General features: G+C 41.9%; 2 long non-coding RNA genes across 2 annotated transcripts; one reads left to right on the top strand and one right to left on the bottom strand.

Moving 5' to 3' along the window:
• The first annotated feature begins 719 nt into the window (after nt 1-719).
• Nucleotides 720-1,200, top strand: LOC125906508 (uncharacterized). The gene is made up of 2 exons (XR_007451884.1): nt 720-858; nt 1,000-1,200. It is a non-coding gene; the product is annotated as an uncharacterized LOC125906508 (long non-coding RNA).
• Nucleotides 1,201-11,377: 10,177 nt separating this feature from the next.
• LOC120952449 (uncharacterized) lies at nt 11,378-11,741 on the bottom strand. Its single transcript, XR_005751276.2, has 2 exons — nt 11,677-11,741; nt 11,378-11,611 (listed from the first exon to the last, which is right to left on the bottom strand). It is a non-coding gene; the product is annotated as an uncharacterized LOC120952449 (long non-coding RNA).
• Nucleotides 11,742-12,555: the final 814 nt, after the last annotated feature.

Genomic DNA, 12,555 nt, shown 5'->3' with positions numbered 1-12,555 from the left:
GAGATTTTTTTCTTTCTCTTTTGTAGCATTTCGGCTAAACACCCGAGCCTAACTTCGGTAGGAACTGCCTATCAAAGTTGATACACCTTCGGAAGAGAACTTCTATCGAAGCTATATCGAAGCAAATTTACTTCGAAAGAGCACGGTTTGGTTGGTTGGGCTCCCTCGAACCCATCTCGAACCTTATTTCCTTCGAGCGACTTCGGCTTTGTCTGTTGGGTATGCGTATCAGGTAGCAGCATCCCAAGTAGCAACCGAAGCTTTTTTCTCCCAGTTTCAACCCCCTCATGTCCACAAACTGCCTTCGCTTACTATTCCTATCCCGTTTCTACATTCTACAACGTTTGTTGCGTTCTCGCTCATCAGGGTGTTAGTCAATTCTCTCTTGCCACACGAAGAGAATTATCCTGCACACTTCGTGTGTTGGATTCTACCCATCCCTGTTGAACATACGTCATTTTCTTCCATCACACTCATCAGGGTGTTTGCTCTTTTCCATCCAAGCCAAAGAGCGACTTCAGTGTGCTCTGAACCGTGGACATGAGAGTGTGTGTTTGTGTGCTGCGTGAACTATTTTTCCTACGTGAAACACTTTCCATACTGCGCCATCCGCGCTGTTCTTTCTGCTTCATCGGAGGACGAATTTTTATCATCTAATTGTTTGGGTAAGTGTCCTTTTCTAAGTGTCTAGTGCTATGTGACATTTATTCTAATTCTAATATTTTTCTAATATGCAATGTTTTGCATAGTACAAGTTTGAGATGTGTGCTGCTACCGCTAGCTGTTCCTCAAACTACTTAAAAAGTGTGACACTGTGTGCACAGGCGTTCAAGTTTCAATTGATCCTCAAGCACAAAGGTAAGTTTGTCACATCTTTAAATGAAGTTTAATCTTTTTAACAAAGTGTGTCTATTAATTGTGTATTTTCATCAACAGCCTTCATAAAACACCGCGGTTGAGGCGCGCCAAATCTGATGACATCTTTTCTGAACCAAGCAGGCTGAACACGCGCACCACCACGGGCTCCAGCGCGGTGTGAAGAGGGAAGAAGAAAAGACAGAATTGGAAACAGCCGCACCAGGCTTCCAACCACCGTGTGTGTGTATGTAAGTATGTGAGAACACATGTGTGAATCCTCTTGTGGGAACTGCAAAAAGAAGAGAATAAAGAGTGTGAAGCAGCTAGACTGCCGCAACCAAATTAAGAGAGTGAATTCTCATTTCAATCCGAAAAACTGGGAGAGAGTGATGACATGCGAGAGAGAATAAAACTAGAAACACGAGAGAGGACACGAAGCGCTTTCGGGTTTTTTTCGCCTTCGCGCACATTTTGCTTTATGCGCGCGAAAAAGTGAGCCTTGATGAGCGCGATGGCTCCCATACAAAGGCCTTCGGCTTTGCTATCTGGGATTTGTACTGCTTACCTGCCGTATGCCGCTGTGATACCGAGCGAGACGCATAGACAACGCATCAAAAGGACATGTGTAGCCGTGAGGAAATTTTTCTGTGTCTCTGTTGCCTTGTCCTTGCCTTTAGATCCTGATGAGTGAAGCATGCATACCTTTCGGGTACGTTCGGGGTATAAGCTCTGCCCTTCTCATGTTAATGGTAAAGATAGAATCGTATGCCATCGGCTCTGCATTCGGGCGTGGGCAGGCCCGTGGACGCCGTCTGTTCGCACGCAAACGGCTCGACTGAACCGTGTCATTGGGAGTAGTGTGCGTAACTGAGCAGTCCTCGGTCTTATCTTGCATCTTTATTTATACGATGCATTTCTTTAGATAGATTTGGTTTTACTTTCACTTTCTGTTTTGTGTCAATTATGCTGAAGATCAGTTTTTGAGTTTACACACATATGGTTGCGCCTACTCTGTAAGGTAAGTTCTGGGTTTTTGTGCTTATGCGGTGTTTTTTTCTACGCTTGCGAGTAACGGTTCTATTTGTACACTCGAAGGTACGGTGTCTCATATTTCATCATTTATGCCTTGATGGTCGCTATTATGCAATGTTATGGTTTTACGCTTCAAGTGCGTTCTAACGGGTTTTGAGCTGAGTAATGTTTTGTTGCCTTTATGTTTATGTTTATGTTTATGTTTATTTGTCTATCGATGGACAATAATGCCCTCTCGAACCATTTTAGCAATGTTTTACAATGAGTTCTTTACAATGGATTACAATAACATAGAACATAAAATTGTGCACTATGGAACCAAATTTAACACAGAAACACGATCATTAAACTCAGTTGGCAAAATCCTCGGCTCAAAAGCGTCGCTGACTGCGTTGAAAGCACGGCACATAAGTAGGAACGGGTCAGAGGAGCCAAATTGCGTTCTACGGTCGTCGAGGGCCAACATTGCCCGAGTCCGGAGCGGCCTGGCCGGAACGTACAGGTTGATGGCAGCCAGTAGCGACGGAGTTTGAAAGTTAGTTTGTGGCTTGCATGTCTTGTAAGTGTTTTGGGATAAGGGTATTTCTGCTGATTTACATTTCCTGACTGAATGTTGTTATTGTGTATTGTATGTGTTGTGAGTGTAATGAGAATTATGTGAACTAAGTATAGCATATGCATGCTACAAAGACATTCTCAGTTGCCGCCTGGAAACTTGTTAAAAAAGTAAAACAATAGAAAAGTAGATAAAAGATTTTTGTGTAATATCGATGTACATAATGGTTACCAGTATGAGCAGAAGAAATATGAAATACAATACAATAAATTTACACTATAGAAAGCATTAGGACCAGGTATAAACAACTACAATCTATTCCCGAGATACACGGTTCTCGACTAACGCGGATTCGGAGATACTCGGTTTGCTAAATTTGACAATTCAAATGTCAAATCAGTACAATTTGGTCCAAGAATTGTCCAGTGCAGTATGAATTGCATGAGCAGAAGAAATATGAAAGTGGAAATTTCATACGCCATTTCCGGCTATGTCATAAGCAGCATACTTGGAGCAACGGCCGAAGTGCCAAAAAGTTGTTGCCAAATGTCCGGTCGCAGTAGACCACGAAATCTTGGTGCAATCAAACGTGGATCTGGTTTCATTGCATAATTTACCATATTCATGTTTTGAATGGCCTGCATTCCGGAGGATATGGGGTGCATGCTGTGATGCACTAGGGATCACTACAAACCGGGATAATATTAAAACACATGTCAAAGCAGTAGAATGCAAAGTAGTTGAGTGGCTTGCACACGAGATGAACGAAAAGCTCATTTATTCGAAGGTGGATTCTGCAGTGTGGTACAACATACATGTAGTTGGGGTAAATGCGCAATACGAGCTGGATGGAATAATGGTGTGCCGTACTCTTGGTAAGGCAGCGCTCTAGCAGCAATCGAACACGACATCAATCATCAAAAAGATGTGGGATTTCACATGTTCGATTTGATAACCAACAAATCGAACATGTAAATGCCCATACATTTTTCATGTTGTATGTCGTATTCGAATCGGTTTGTTACACCTCTCACAAACGGATTAATGAATCGATTGCAAGTACTAAAGGAAACCCATCTGTTCCGAGTCGTGCTGTACTTGTATCCAAGATTACATTTTTTGGGGTCCAAAGTACTCACCTTCGAGGAAAAGGAACAAACACAGGTATGTATGTAAGGGGTTATTCATTTCCTTTATAATGCAGAAAAAAATCTCTCACTTCTCGTGGTTTAAATGAGACGCCTGTATATTCCACTTTGGCGCTGGTTCCAATAGGACCTATTGTCTTTACATTGTTTTTGTAACACTGCTTATATACAAGCCGAAAAATCCCTTCGTTTGTCTTTGTCGGTAGTATAGGTCGGATTGTTGACCGGCTCGATCCTAATTCTATACTAAATGCTAACTATTTACAAGACTATCTACTATCTAACTAGCTATTAACTAACTAAATACAACTATTTACAAAATAAAATGTTCAGTGCGGATCCCCATCGCGACGGTTGGCCCGGTTGGCCAACACAAACTCCTAGGCATCTAGCATGCTTCGCTGAATCTTTGAGGTCACAACACGCTGTTCCTCTGACGTGAACCTCGTCAGGAATTCAGCGACCCAGCGACCAAACACATTCTCCGAGGAGTTTGCATTGGCCATCGTGGCCTCCGCCGCGCGTGTGAGGGCCTTGCTCATACGAAGCCCCTCGTCGCAAGGGGTTTGTATTATATTCTGTATACTTTAGTGATACTTTATATTGGCACGTGTGCTTTGGTTTAGGAGCGTGTGAGAAGTGGTCCGTCGCTAACTAGATCGACGCACTCGATCCTATCGTCTAGCTAGATCGGCCCATCCGATCTCCTCTCTTCATTAGATCGGCGACCCCATCCTATCTTCGGCGCATCCGATCCTCTCTCGTAATCAGATCGGTGCATCCGATCTTATCACCTAGCTCGATCCTAGCTCCTGGTTGATACGGTTTGGAACTATGCTAAGTGAGTAGAGTGGCTCCCGTGCCTGATGCATAGATGTCGCTACGATCACTACAGGTTCGTCGACGACGCCGTCCTTGCCGAGGATGGGACAGGTTTTGGATGGGAGAGGCTTGGGAAGGACGGGGGACTTGATGAGGAATGGTGACCTGAGAAGGGGAGGGAAGGGGAGAATTTTGGGAGGATGTAGGATGACGAATTGGTTGATGGAGGTTGGAGGAATTTGATTTGGACTGAATAGGTTGGGTTGGTTGGGACTGAAGGATTGGATGGGAAAAGGGCTTGTAGGGCCGGGGCTAAGGGAAGAATAAGGTGGATCATACTCAATGTATGCGTGATCGGCAAGGGTCCGGGTTCGTAATGGACTTATTACACCACATGTCCACCTCTTACTGCCCTGATGCTCGTAGTCTTTTTTGTGTATATTAAATATCAAAACGGGGACTCTACTCCAATTTTACTGACAAACATCTTCACATCAACGATGGATGGAGTGAGTAATTGAAATCGAACTGTTACACCGCAGCTCATGGAAAGGTCGCTTCGCATCGATGTACGCATTTACATTTATCATGCACACTTAAACACACATCACGCTAATAATCACCACTGTTCATGTATGTCATCTCGTCGCCCCGCACGGTCGTCTGAGGAGTTTGGTCGTGGAAGCACGAATTCACTAGGAATGTGACATGCTTTTAACGAAGCTCACAAATGTAGAGAATGCAGGGCGCCGGTAACGCATTCGCGATTATGTGCATGTACAGCAGCCCGTCAAAGCGCGGCTAAGAAGGTATGAGAAATAACCGCTGGTGCCAGACGCTCAAGATGAATCCGTCCGTGCGTGTGCATCCGATTGATAAAGCGCAGCGTTGTGACGAAGAAGAATATGTTCACGATGATGATGAACGCGATCGGGGTAAGAACACGGCAATGCCCAGCCAGCTAATGTTGTCTTGTCCCTCGAAAAAGCTTTCCCTTACGCTTTGGTGGGTATACGCACCAGCAACGCTACGATTGCTTCCGGGGAGGTCGAGATAGTAGTGATCAAACACGGAAATGGCCGCCACCGTTCCAATTTCAAACATAGTTAAATTGTTTTGTATTGTATTGTTTACTGCGGAAGTAATTGGCCGAGCGAGGTGGCCTTATTACTTAATACTACCCTATAACTTAAATCTAGTAATACATAGCTTATAAGTAACCGAACAAATACATAACATTACGCACAGTACATTATACAGCTACAGTGGCGCGTTAAACGGTGGGCGGCGATCTAGGGGGCCCCGTCATTGTGGATATTCGACTTAGTATCGATTCTACCCCTCCCCCCCTCCCCTCTGGATGGGACTTTTACCATCTATTTGAAAAAGACTAATTTTTAATTAATTCATTGTTCCCATCGCTTCTCTCACTGTATTTTGTCGAGGGCCCGGACTGCAGAAAACCTACTACTCAAAGCCGCACGTTAAAGGTTTCAAGAAATCTGCCAATACTTGCATCAAAGTCGCAAGCGACACAGCTCAAATCAATACCTCATCATCGTTGGCGTACAGTATTGGACAGAGCGAGAAACCGTAAATTTTTGCTGGTGTGGATGGCCTGTACACGAGACACCCAAACCCAAAACCACGCAGAGCAACTTTCTGTTAAAATGGAATGCACAGAACGCTGCGCTTAACTACCACCGAAAACCCGTTACACAACACAAGCATACAACACACCCAAACCAAAATTTAAAGGCCCCGAAACACAATATCAATACACCGGCTCGTAGCCGGTAAAATTAGCAGGAAAAATTCACTAACACCAAGCAAGCAACGGTGCTCCAGTGGGTAGAAGTTTCATTCGAGAAACGACTCCATCGATATCGATGTGTGCGCTTTTCGATTTGGCTTGGATGAAACGTGCCTGTGCTTGTCTGGGGGCCCCTATACTTGTTTTGCAGATGTGTGCCGAAAACAGACAGCTGTTTTCACGCGAAAAATGGTATTCACATCTCAAGCCCCGTCAGTAAGGGCCCCCGTCGGTAAGGAGGCCCCGTCGGTAAGGGCCCCGTCGATAAGGAGGCCCCGTCCTTTTGGTGTCTTGGTGTGGATGGTCGGTGCACGAGCTCACCAAAAAAACGCGGAGACACTTGCTGCTAAAATCCAATGAACAGAACACAGAACAGAACGCTGCGTTTAACCAAACCCGTTACAACAGCCACAAGCACACATCATACACAGACAAAAATTTAAAGGCCCCTGCACAAAATTTCAATACACCGGCTCGTAGCCGCAGAAATTAGCAGGAAAAAATGACACCAAGCTCGCGTCGCTTTAAAAAGCCTAGGAAGGTCGTTTGGTCAACGGTGCTTGAGTGAATTGAGGTTTCATTCGAGAAATGGTTAAATCGATGTCATTGTGTGGGCTCTTGGCTGGGATGAACCGTCCTGTACTTGTATACGGGGCCCCTGCTACCGCTTTGCGATTGTGTGCCGAAAGCAGACAGCTGTTTCACACGAAAAATGGTATTCACATTCCTGGCCTGGTATAGTGGATTATGTGTGTTTTTTAATGCAAAAACTAAAATTTTCATTCTTGACCCTAATCGAACACATCAAGTTTGTGGACCGAAGAGAAGGGGAAATGGGAAAGGTTTCAGTTAGAAGGAAGGGGGGGAGGATATAAAAATACTCAAGGAACCTATTGACCATGTTCATTTATATATGGTTTTTATCGACTATTTCAATTTTTGCGAATACAACAAGACCAAAAACCGTTGCAGCTGCATCTGCATACAGCCATATACAGCCATAATACGAAGAACAATCTCCATTGCCTCGGCCATTTGGGGGCCCCGTTGATGATCCCGTCGATTGAGGGGCCCCTTTCATTTGGTGTTGTCAACCCAATATACCCCCATTTTCCCTCCGGGGGTTATGTTTACAATCAGATTTACTATTACTACCAGACCTATCAGAAGCATATTTATTTTAATTATCAGAAGCATTTTACTATCAGAAGCAGAAAACATTTGCCTTTTTAACATGTGCAATATTTTTACCTTAGTTGGAAGCGCAGAACGCTGCGTACATGCCCACAGCTCAAAACAATACCATTTCATCATCGTTGGCCCAAAGCGTTGCATCAAATGCGTTGAACGCTACGCACGAATTGGGTAAAGCGAAAATCCGTTACAAGAGATGCCTCACGCAAACTACAAGGACATACGACATTAAAAGGCTCCGAAACCGATCTCAACACAACGGTTCGTAGCCGTAGAAATTAGCAAGAAAAATTGGCTGACACCAAGCACGCTCTTTTTATCTGTTGAGGTTTCATTCAAGAATCGATTCCGATGTCGATGTGTGCGCTTTTTAATATGGCTTGTGTCTATGTTATCTCACAAAAACTAAGAACTCGTGCCCCGGCTAACCTTTGGGGCCCCAGTCAAAATTGTGGACTGGACGAAGTGATGGTAGAAAGGCAAGCTGTTGAAGGTTTTGGGTCAATATTGGAAGGGTCGACGGAAAGGAAACATCGATATGAATGATCGCGTAAAATTTGAAAATCGCGCAAAGTCCGGCCCGAGAAAATATTTAACCGATTTTGAAAGATAGGAAGATCCTATTCATTAAAAATTAACTGAACATATTTTAATATGACAATTCATATCGTTGAACTCTTCCAAATTTGATCACCATAACATAGATTGTCGGACCAATCAATATGGCCAAATTTGAGGATAAATTAGAAAATAGAAACGAATAATTCCATAAAAACCTGACTGTTGATTTTACGAGAACAGTGGTTACACACTATTGCTTTTTCAGGATGCAACGATTTTCTAGGAGTTTTTTTAAGGAAATGCGCTATCAATTCGTCTGACCTGGCCTTACTTGTCCGTGGCCTCATAATAGTACTGAACGATTGTACGTTTGTCTCGATAATTTTTCAGCTGTTAAGGTTTTGTACCATCTTTAGATATATCCTGAAACAAATTTGCAACATGGAAGGAAGGGTACATTGAAAAGCGATATTTCGATTTTGCTTAATTGTTTGGAACTTTTTATGACTTTTGCACACTATGCTGCTGACTCTTAATTGAAGAATCTTTACAATCAATTTTAGTTATTGTAAGTCAATAAAACGAATTTGAAACTTGCTTGGATGATATAATAATTTAAGAAAAACAACAATATAACCAATCGCATTGTTTAATATCATAAACCAGTTATTTTGTGTATTAACTGTAATAATATAATTATGTATGTGTAGAAGAAAAAAATGCATTCTCCTGGCCCTCAACGATCGATCATTTAGAAAGCAGCTGATCTAAAGCAGTGGTCTCCAATCTGTGGTCCGCGGATCACTTGAGACAAACATACTGCAATACAGGGTATTTCCAGTTACTTTCGAATGAAAATATTGTTTTTCCCGCGTGCAAGAAGTTATCGCTCTGACCGATTGAAAATGAAGTGGCCGTAATTCGAAGCAAGACGGTACTTCAGAATTCATTGTAAATGTAAACACCATGGTAAAAGCAAAATATTGTTTTCATGTTATGCTCACGATGACGATTTTAAATCAAATCGTCCGTACTATGAAACACGAGCTGAAAACTGTAAAGTAGGAAAGAAAATATCGTTTAGAATCATCGTTCTTGTCAATAAAAGACAAACGTAACTAGCTTAGCGAAAACGATAACTTTCCGACCTTTTACTTCTTTTGAGTATAGATAAAACCAACTCCGATAATGGCAGGTCAGATTTATTCGGATTGTCAGGATAGGACTAAGTCGATAGATGATGGATGATCTATCGACTTCTCATTTAAGGAGTTTACTTATGTCCTCCTACCCAAGGTAAGCCCTCTAAACTCCAACGTCCTAAAGGTTTTTATGATCGCCTAGACGATCAAGGGTCGAAAGTCCGCTTCGAAACAGTATCCACAGTACCCAAAATTTGAACATACCACAAAACCTTTTTGATATTACTGATTGGTTAGTCATTGATATCGATTCATGAACTTAATTAATGAATTGGCGAAAAAAAGTATTGAAATTGGGGATTTTATCGATGCGCAGGGTGGCTATCCATTCTGCTCATGTTCATCTCTGTTTCATAAATTTTGATACAGATGTAACCTGTATTTTGTCGAAACAAGTATTTTGAATTGGTATGCACTCGCGGTTACCACGAAATTTCAGCAAGAACAGCAAAGTGGTGTGAAGATTTTGGATTTCGATCAAAACGTTAATCCCGCAAGCCGAATACGCACCTAAAATTGTATCGGGGTGTTTGTAAGTAACCGCTTACCCAAATCAAATTGTTGTTCATCACGAGCAAGCGGGCATCGCATTATGTTTTATTTTGAAGCTCAAACTGACTTACATATCGTTTTGACAGAATAAATAGATACATTTTCAGTCATTTGTTTCACTGATATTCAGTGAAACGACAAAACCATGAATTACTCAATAGCTTTCAGTAAAAAATGTAACTGCAGCAAACTTAGAAAATTTGCAGTGTATGATTCGTACACCATTTTCAGAGTGTACGAATGTAGAGATTTGCGTCGGGCCGGGCCGTGTCGGATCACAGCGGGCCGATTTTGTATGAGATTTGACAGTTGGCGTTAACGGATTTATGGCATCGTCCGATGTCGTCCGGTACGTGTAGCTTGGCCGTTAAAGAGCTTGCGAGCCTTGGTAGATTTTTCACCCCTAGTTTAAGCAGTTATAATTATAGCACCCCAAGAGCAGGTATAACAATGCAAATTTTAGCATAATTAACACCTAAATTTTGTCATTTTATTTTAAAAACTCCACAAAAATTTAAATAGTGATCTTTTCGACAAATAACACTACAACATAAATAAATAATCAATAAAAAACAAAGATTATTTAAAACATCATAATATCTCGAGCAAATGATACTACTCGCAACCCTCGAAATGTTTGACGGGTAGGCTCGCAAGCTCCTTAATGCGAGGGCTCTGGCACTGTGAACTTGTATGGCATGCGAGCCCTCGCGTGCCCTCGCAAATCGCTGTCAATTGCATGGTGGGAATAACCCATTCAAAGTTAAATTAATTATATATTTCAAAAATGTATTGCTCGTCGATGGATAGCAATAAAACCTTATTTCTTTTGTTAATAACTTTTTGGTTATGCTATCTCATTATTTTTTATCTATCTAATCAGTTTGATCGTGAAGATGACGTAGACCTACACACCTACACCCAAGCCCACCCAATCCCTTCTTGTTCCTATTCCACAATTCCGCCGCAACCAACAATCCCAGCACCAACAACCGCAGCACCAACAACCGCAGCACCAACAACTCCAGCACCAACTCCAACACCAACAACCGCAGCACCAACAACCGCAGCACCAACAACCGCAGCACCAACAACCGCAGCACCAACAACCGCAGCACCAACAACCGCAGCACCAACAACTCCAGCACCAACCCCAGCACAAACCCCAGCACAAACCCCAGCACCAACAACAGTAGCGATGGGAAATTATTTAACCATGTTTGGCCAGTGGGTTGGAGCATGGCTGAATCACTTACCACCCGAGCAACAAAACGATGCCACAAATCGTTTGAGGTAGACGATGCTCGAGTGGGATCTTAAAAATAAAAAAATATGTTTATAAAAACGTACCTTTACATAGCTCCGCAAATGTTTATTTAACATCATTCACAATTTTGGCTATCGACGATTTAGAAACCTAAAATTATCCCGCGACGCGAAATCGTCACACGTTCGCTTAACCTTTGCTTAACGATTGCTTTAAGGAAGACGGCGTTTAAGCAAGCGCGCGACATGATTTTGAGTGACGATGGGTGATTTTGAGTGTCTCTGAGTGCCCAGCCCCCCTTTCCCCGCTTTTCGTTCATTTCCTCCCCCGGAGCACCCGCTCCTAGCCCCAAATGCAGAATGAAACACTCCATCGTTTCAAAAAAGGGATATATTTTAACATTTAACGTAACAATAAGCAATTTACAACGCATTATAATAATAATCTTCACTTCATCGACTAATTTATCACTCTTTCGGGGGCCTTTTTCCTTCTGTACCGGCACTTCTTCGTGTGATGATTTCCTCCGTGTGTTCATGAAGTATTTTACACCATAGTTGAATGGCACAGCGTAGAATAAATGCATTTATTGGTAATGCAGTGAAGCTAGAATAAATAACCCAAACAAATTAGGAAATAAACACAATCGGGAAAGACATTTTCCAACATACCATGGTGCTGTTGATTGCTAGATGTTGAGCAATTTCGAGGATCCTTTTTCCGTCTTGTTATTCACATCACGCTTCTAATTTGCGACACACCTGTTAAAAAATACTTAATGGGACATTATATTACAATTAAACTTACATGAACTAGCTATTTTGCCTTGTAAAAACAACTTTTTTGGCAAACTGAATTCCTTTGCTCGCCATGGCTGCTGCAAACACCAACAATGATGGAAATGTCAAACGCGCTAACATTGCATTGAGACAGGTCGGTCAATGATTGTGACAGCAGCCATAATGTCAATATGGTTGATGGTGTATGTGTGTTATATTTCTTTTTAAAGCCTAAAACTATTTGAAAAGGGGCATTGTCGTCATTATTTTAAATTATATTTAAATCAGAAATAAATAGATGTTCTAAATTATAACTTTACGGCGAAATAATTTAACAATCTCTAAGAAAATATTCACTTGAATTATTTTTAGCCTCTATATGACATAAGGTTGACTGTTTTTCATGCAAAACCTTTTCCATTCAATGTTGAAGATTCAAACGTGAATGCACTTGTTTATGTACGCCGAAACAGATTGTGGACTGCTTAAATTTTACAATTACAATACGCTTAGTTAAACGATAATTTAGTTCACAAAAGTAAGTAGTTACCACAAATTGTTAAAGTATTTCCATTTAATATTTTGGTAATGTTACAGTCAAGAAAAAAATGGCGAACAATCCTGGAGAAAACATTTTGCAGGAGTTGCAGCTTATCAAATCTGCTACACAAGCAAATCTTGTGCAAACGGCACGAATGACCACGGCGGTGGCTGGCATTTCTGTTGCAATAAAGGATATTGTAAATACGAATGCATTTAAGGAAAGAAGCA

This window comes from Anopheles coluzzii, chromosome 2 (assembly GCF_943734685.1).
Source record: "Anopheles coluzzii chromosome 2, AcolN3, whole genome shotgun sequence".
Lineage (NCBI taxonomy): Eukaryota > Metazoa > Arthropoda > Insecta > Diptera > Culicidae > Anopheles > Anopheles coluzzii.
Note: the sequence above shows the minus strand (reverse complement) of the source record. Positions and strands in the feature narration are given on the sequence as shown.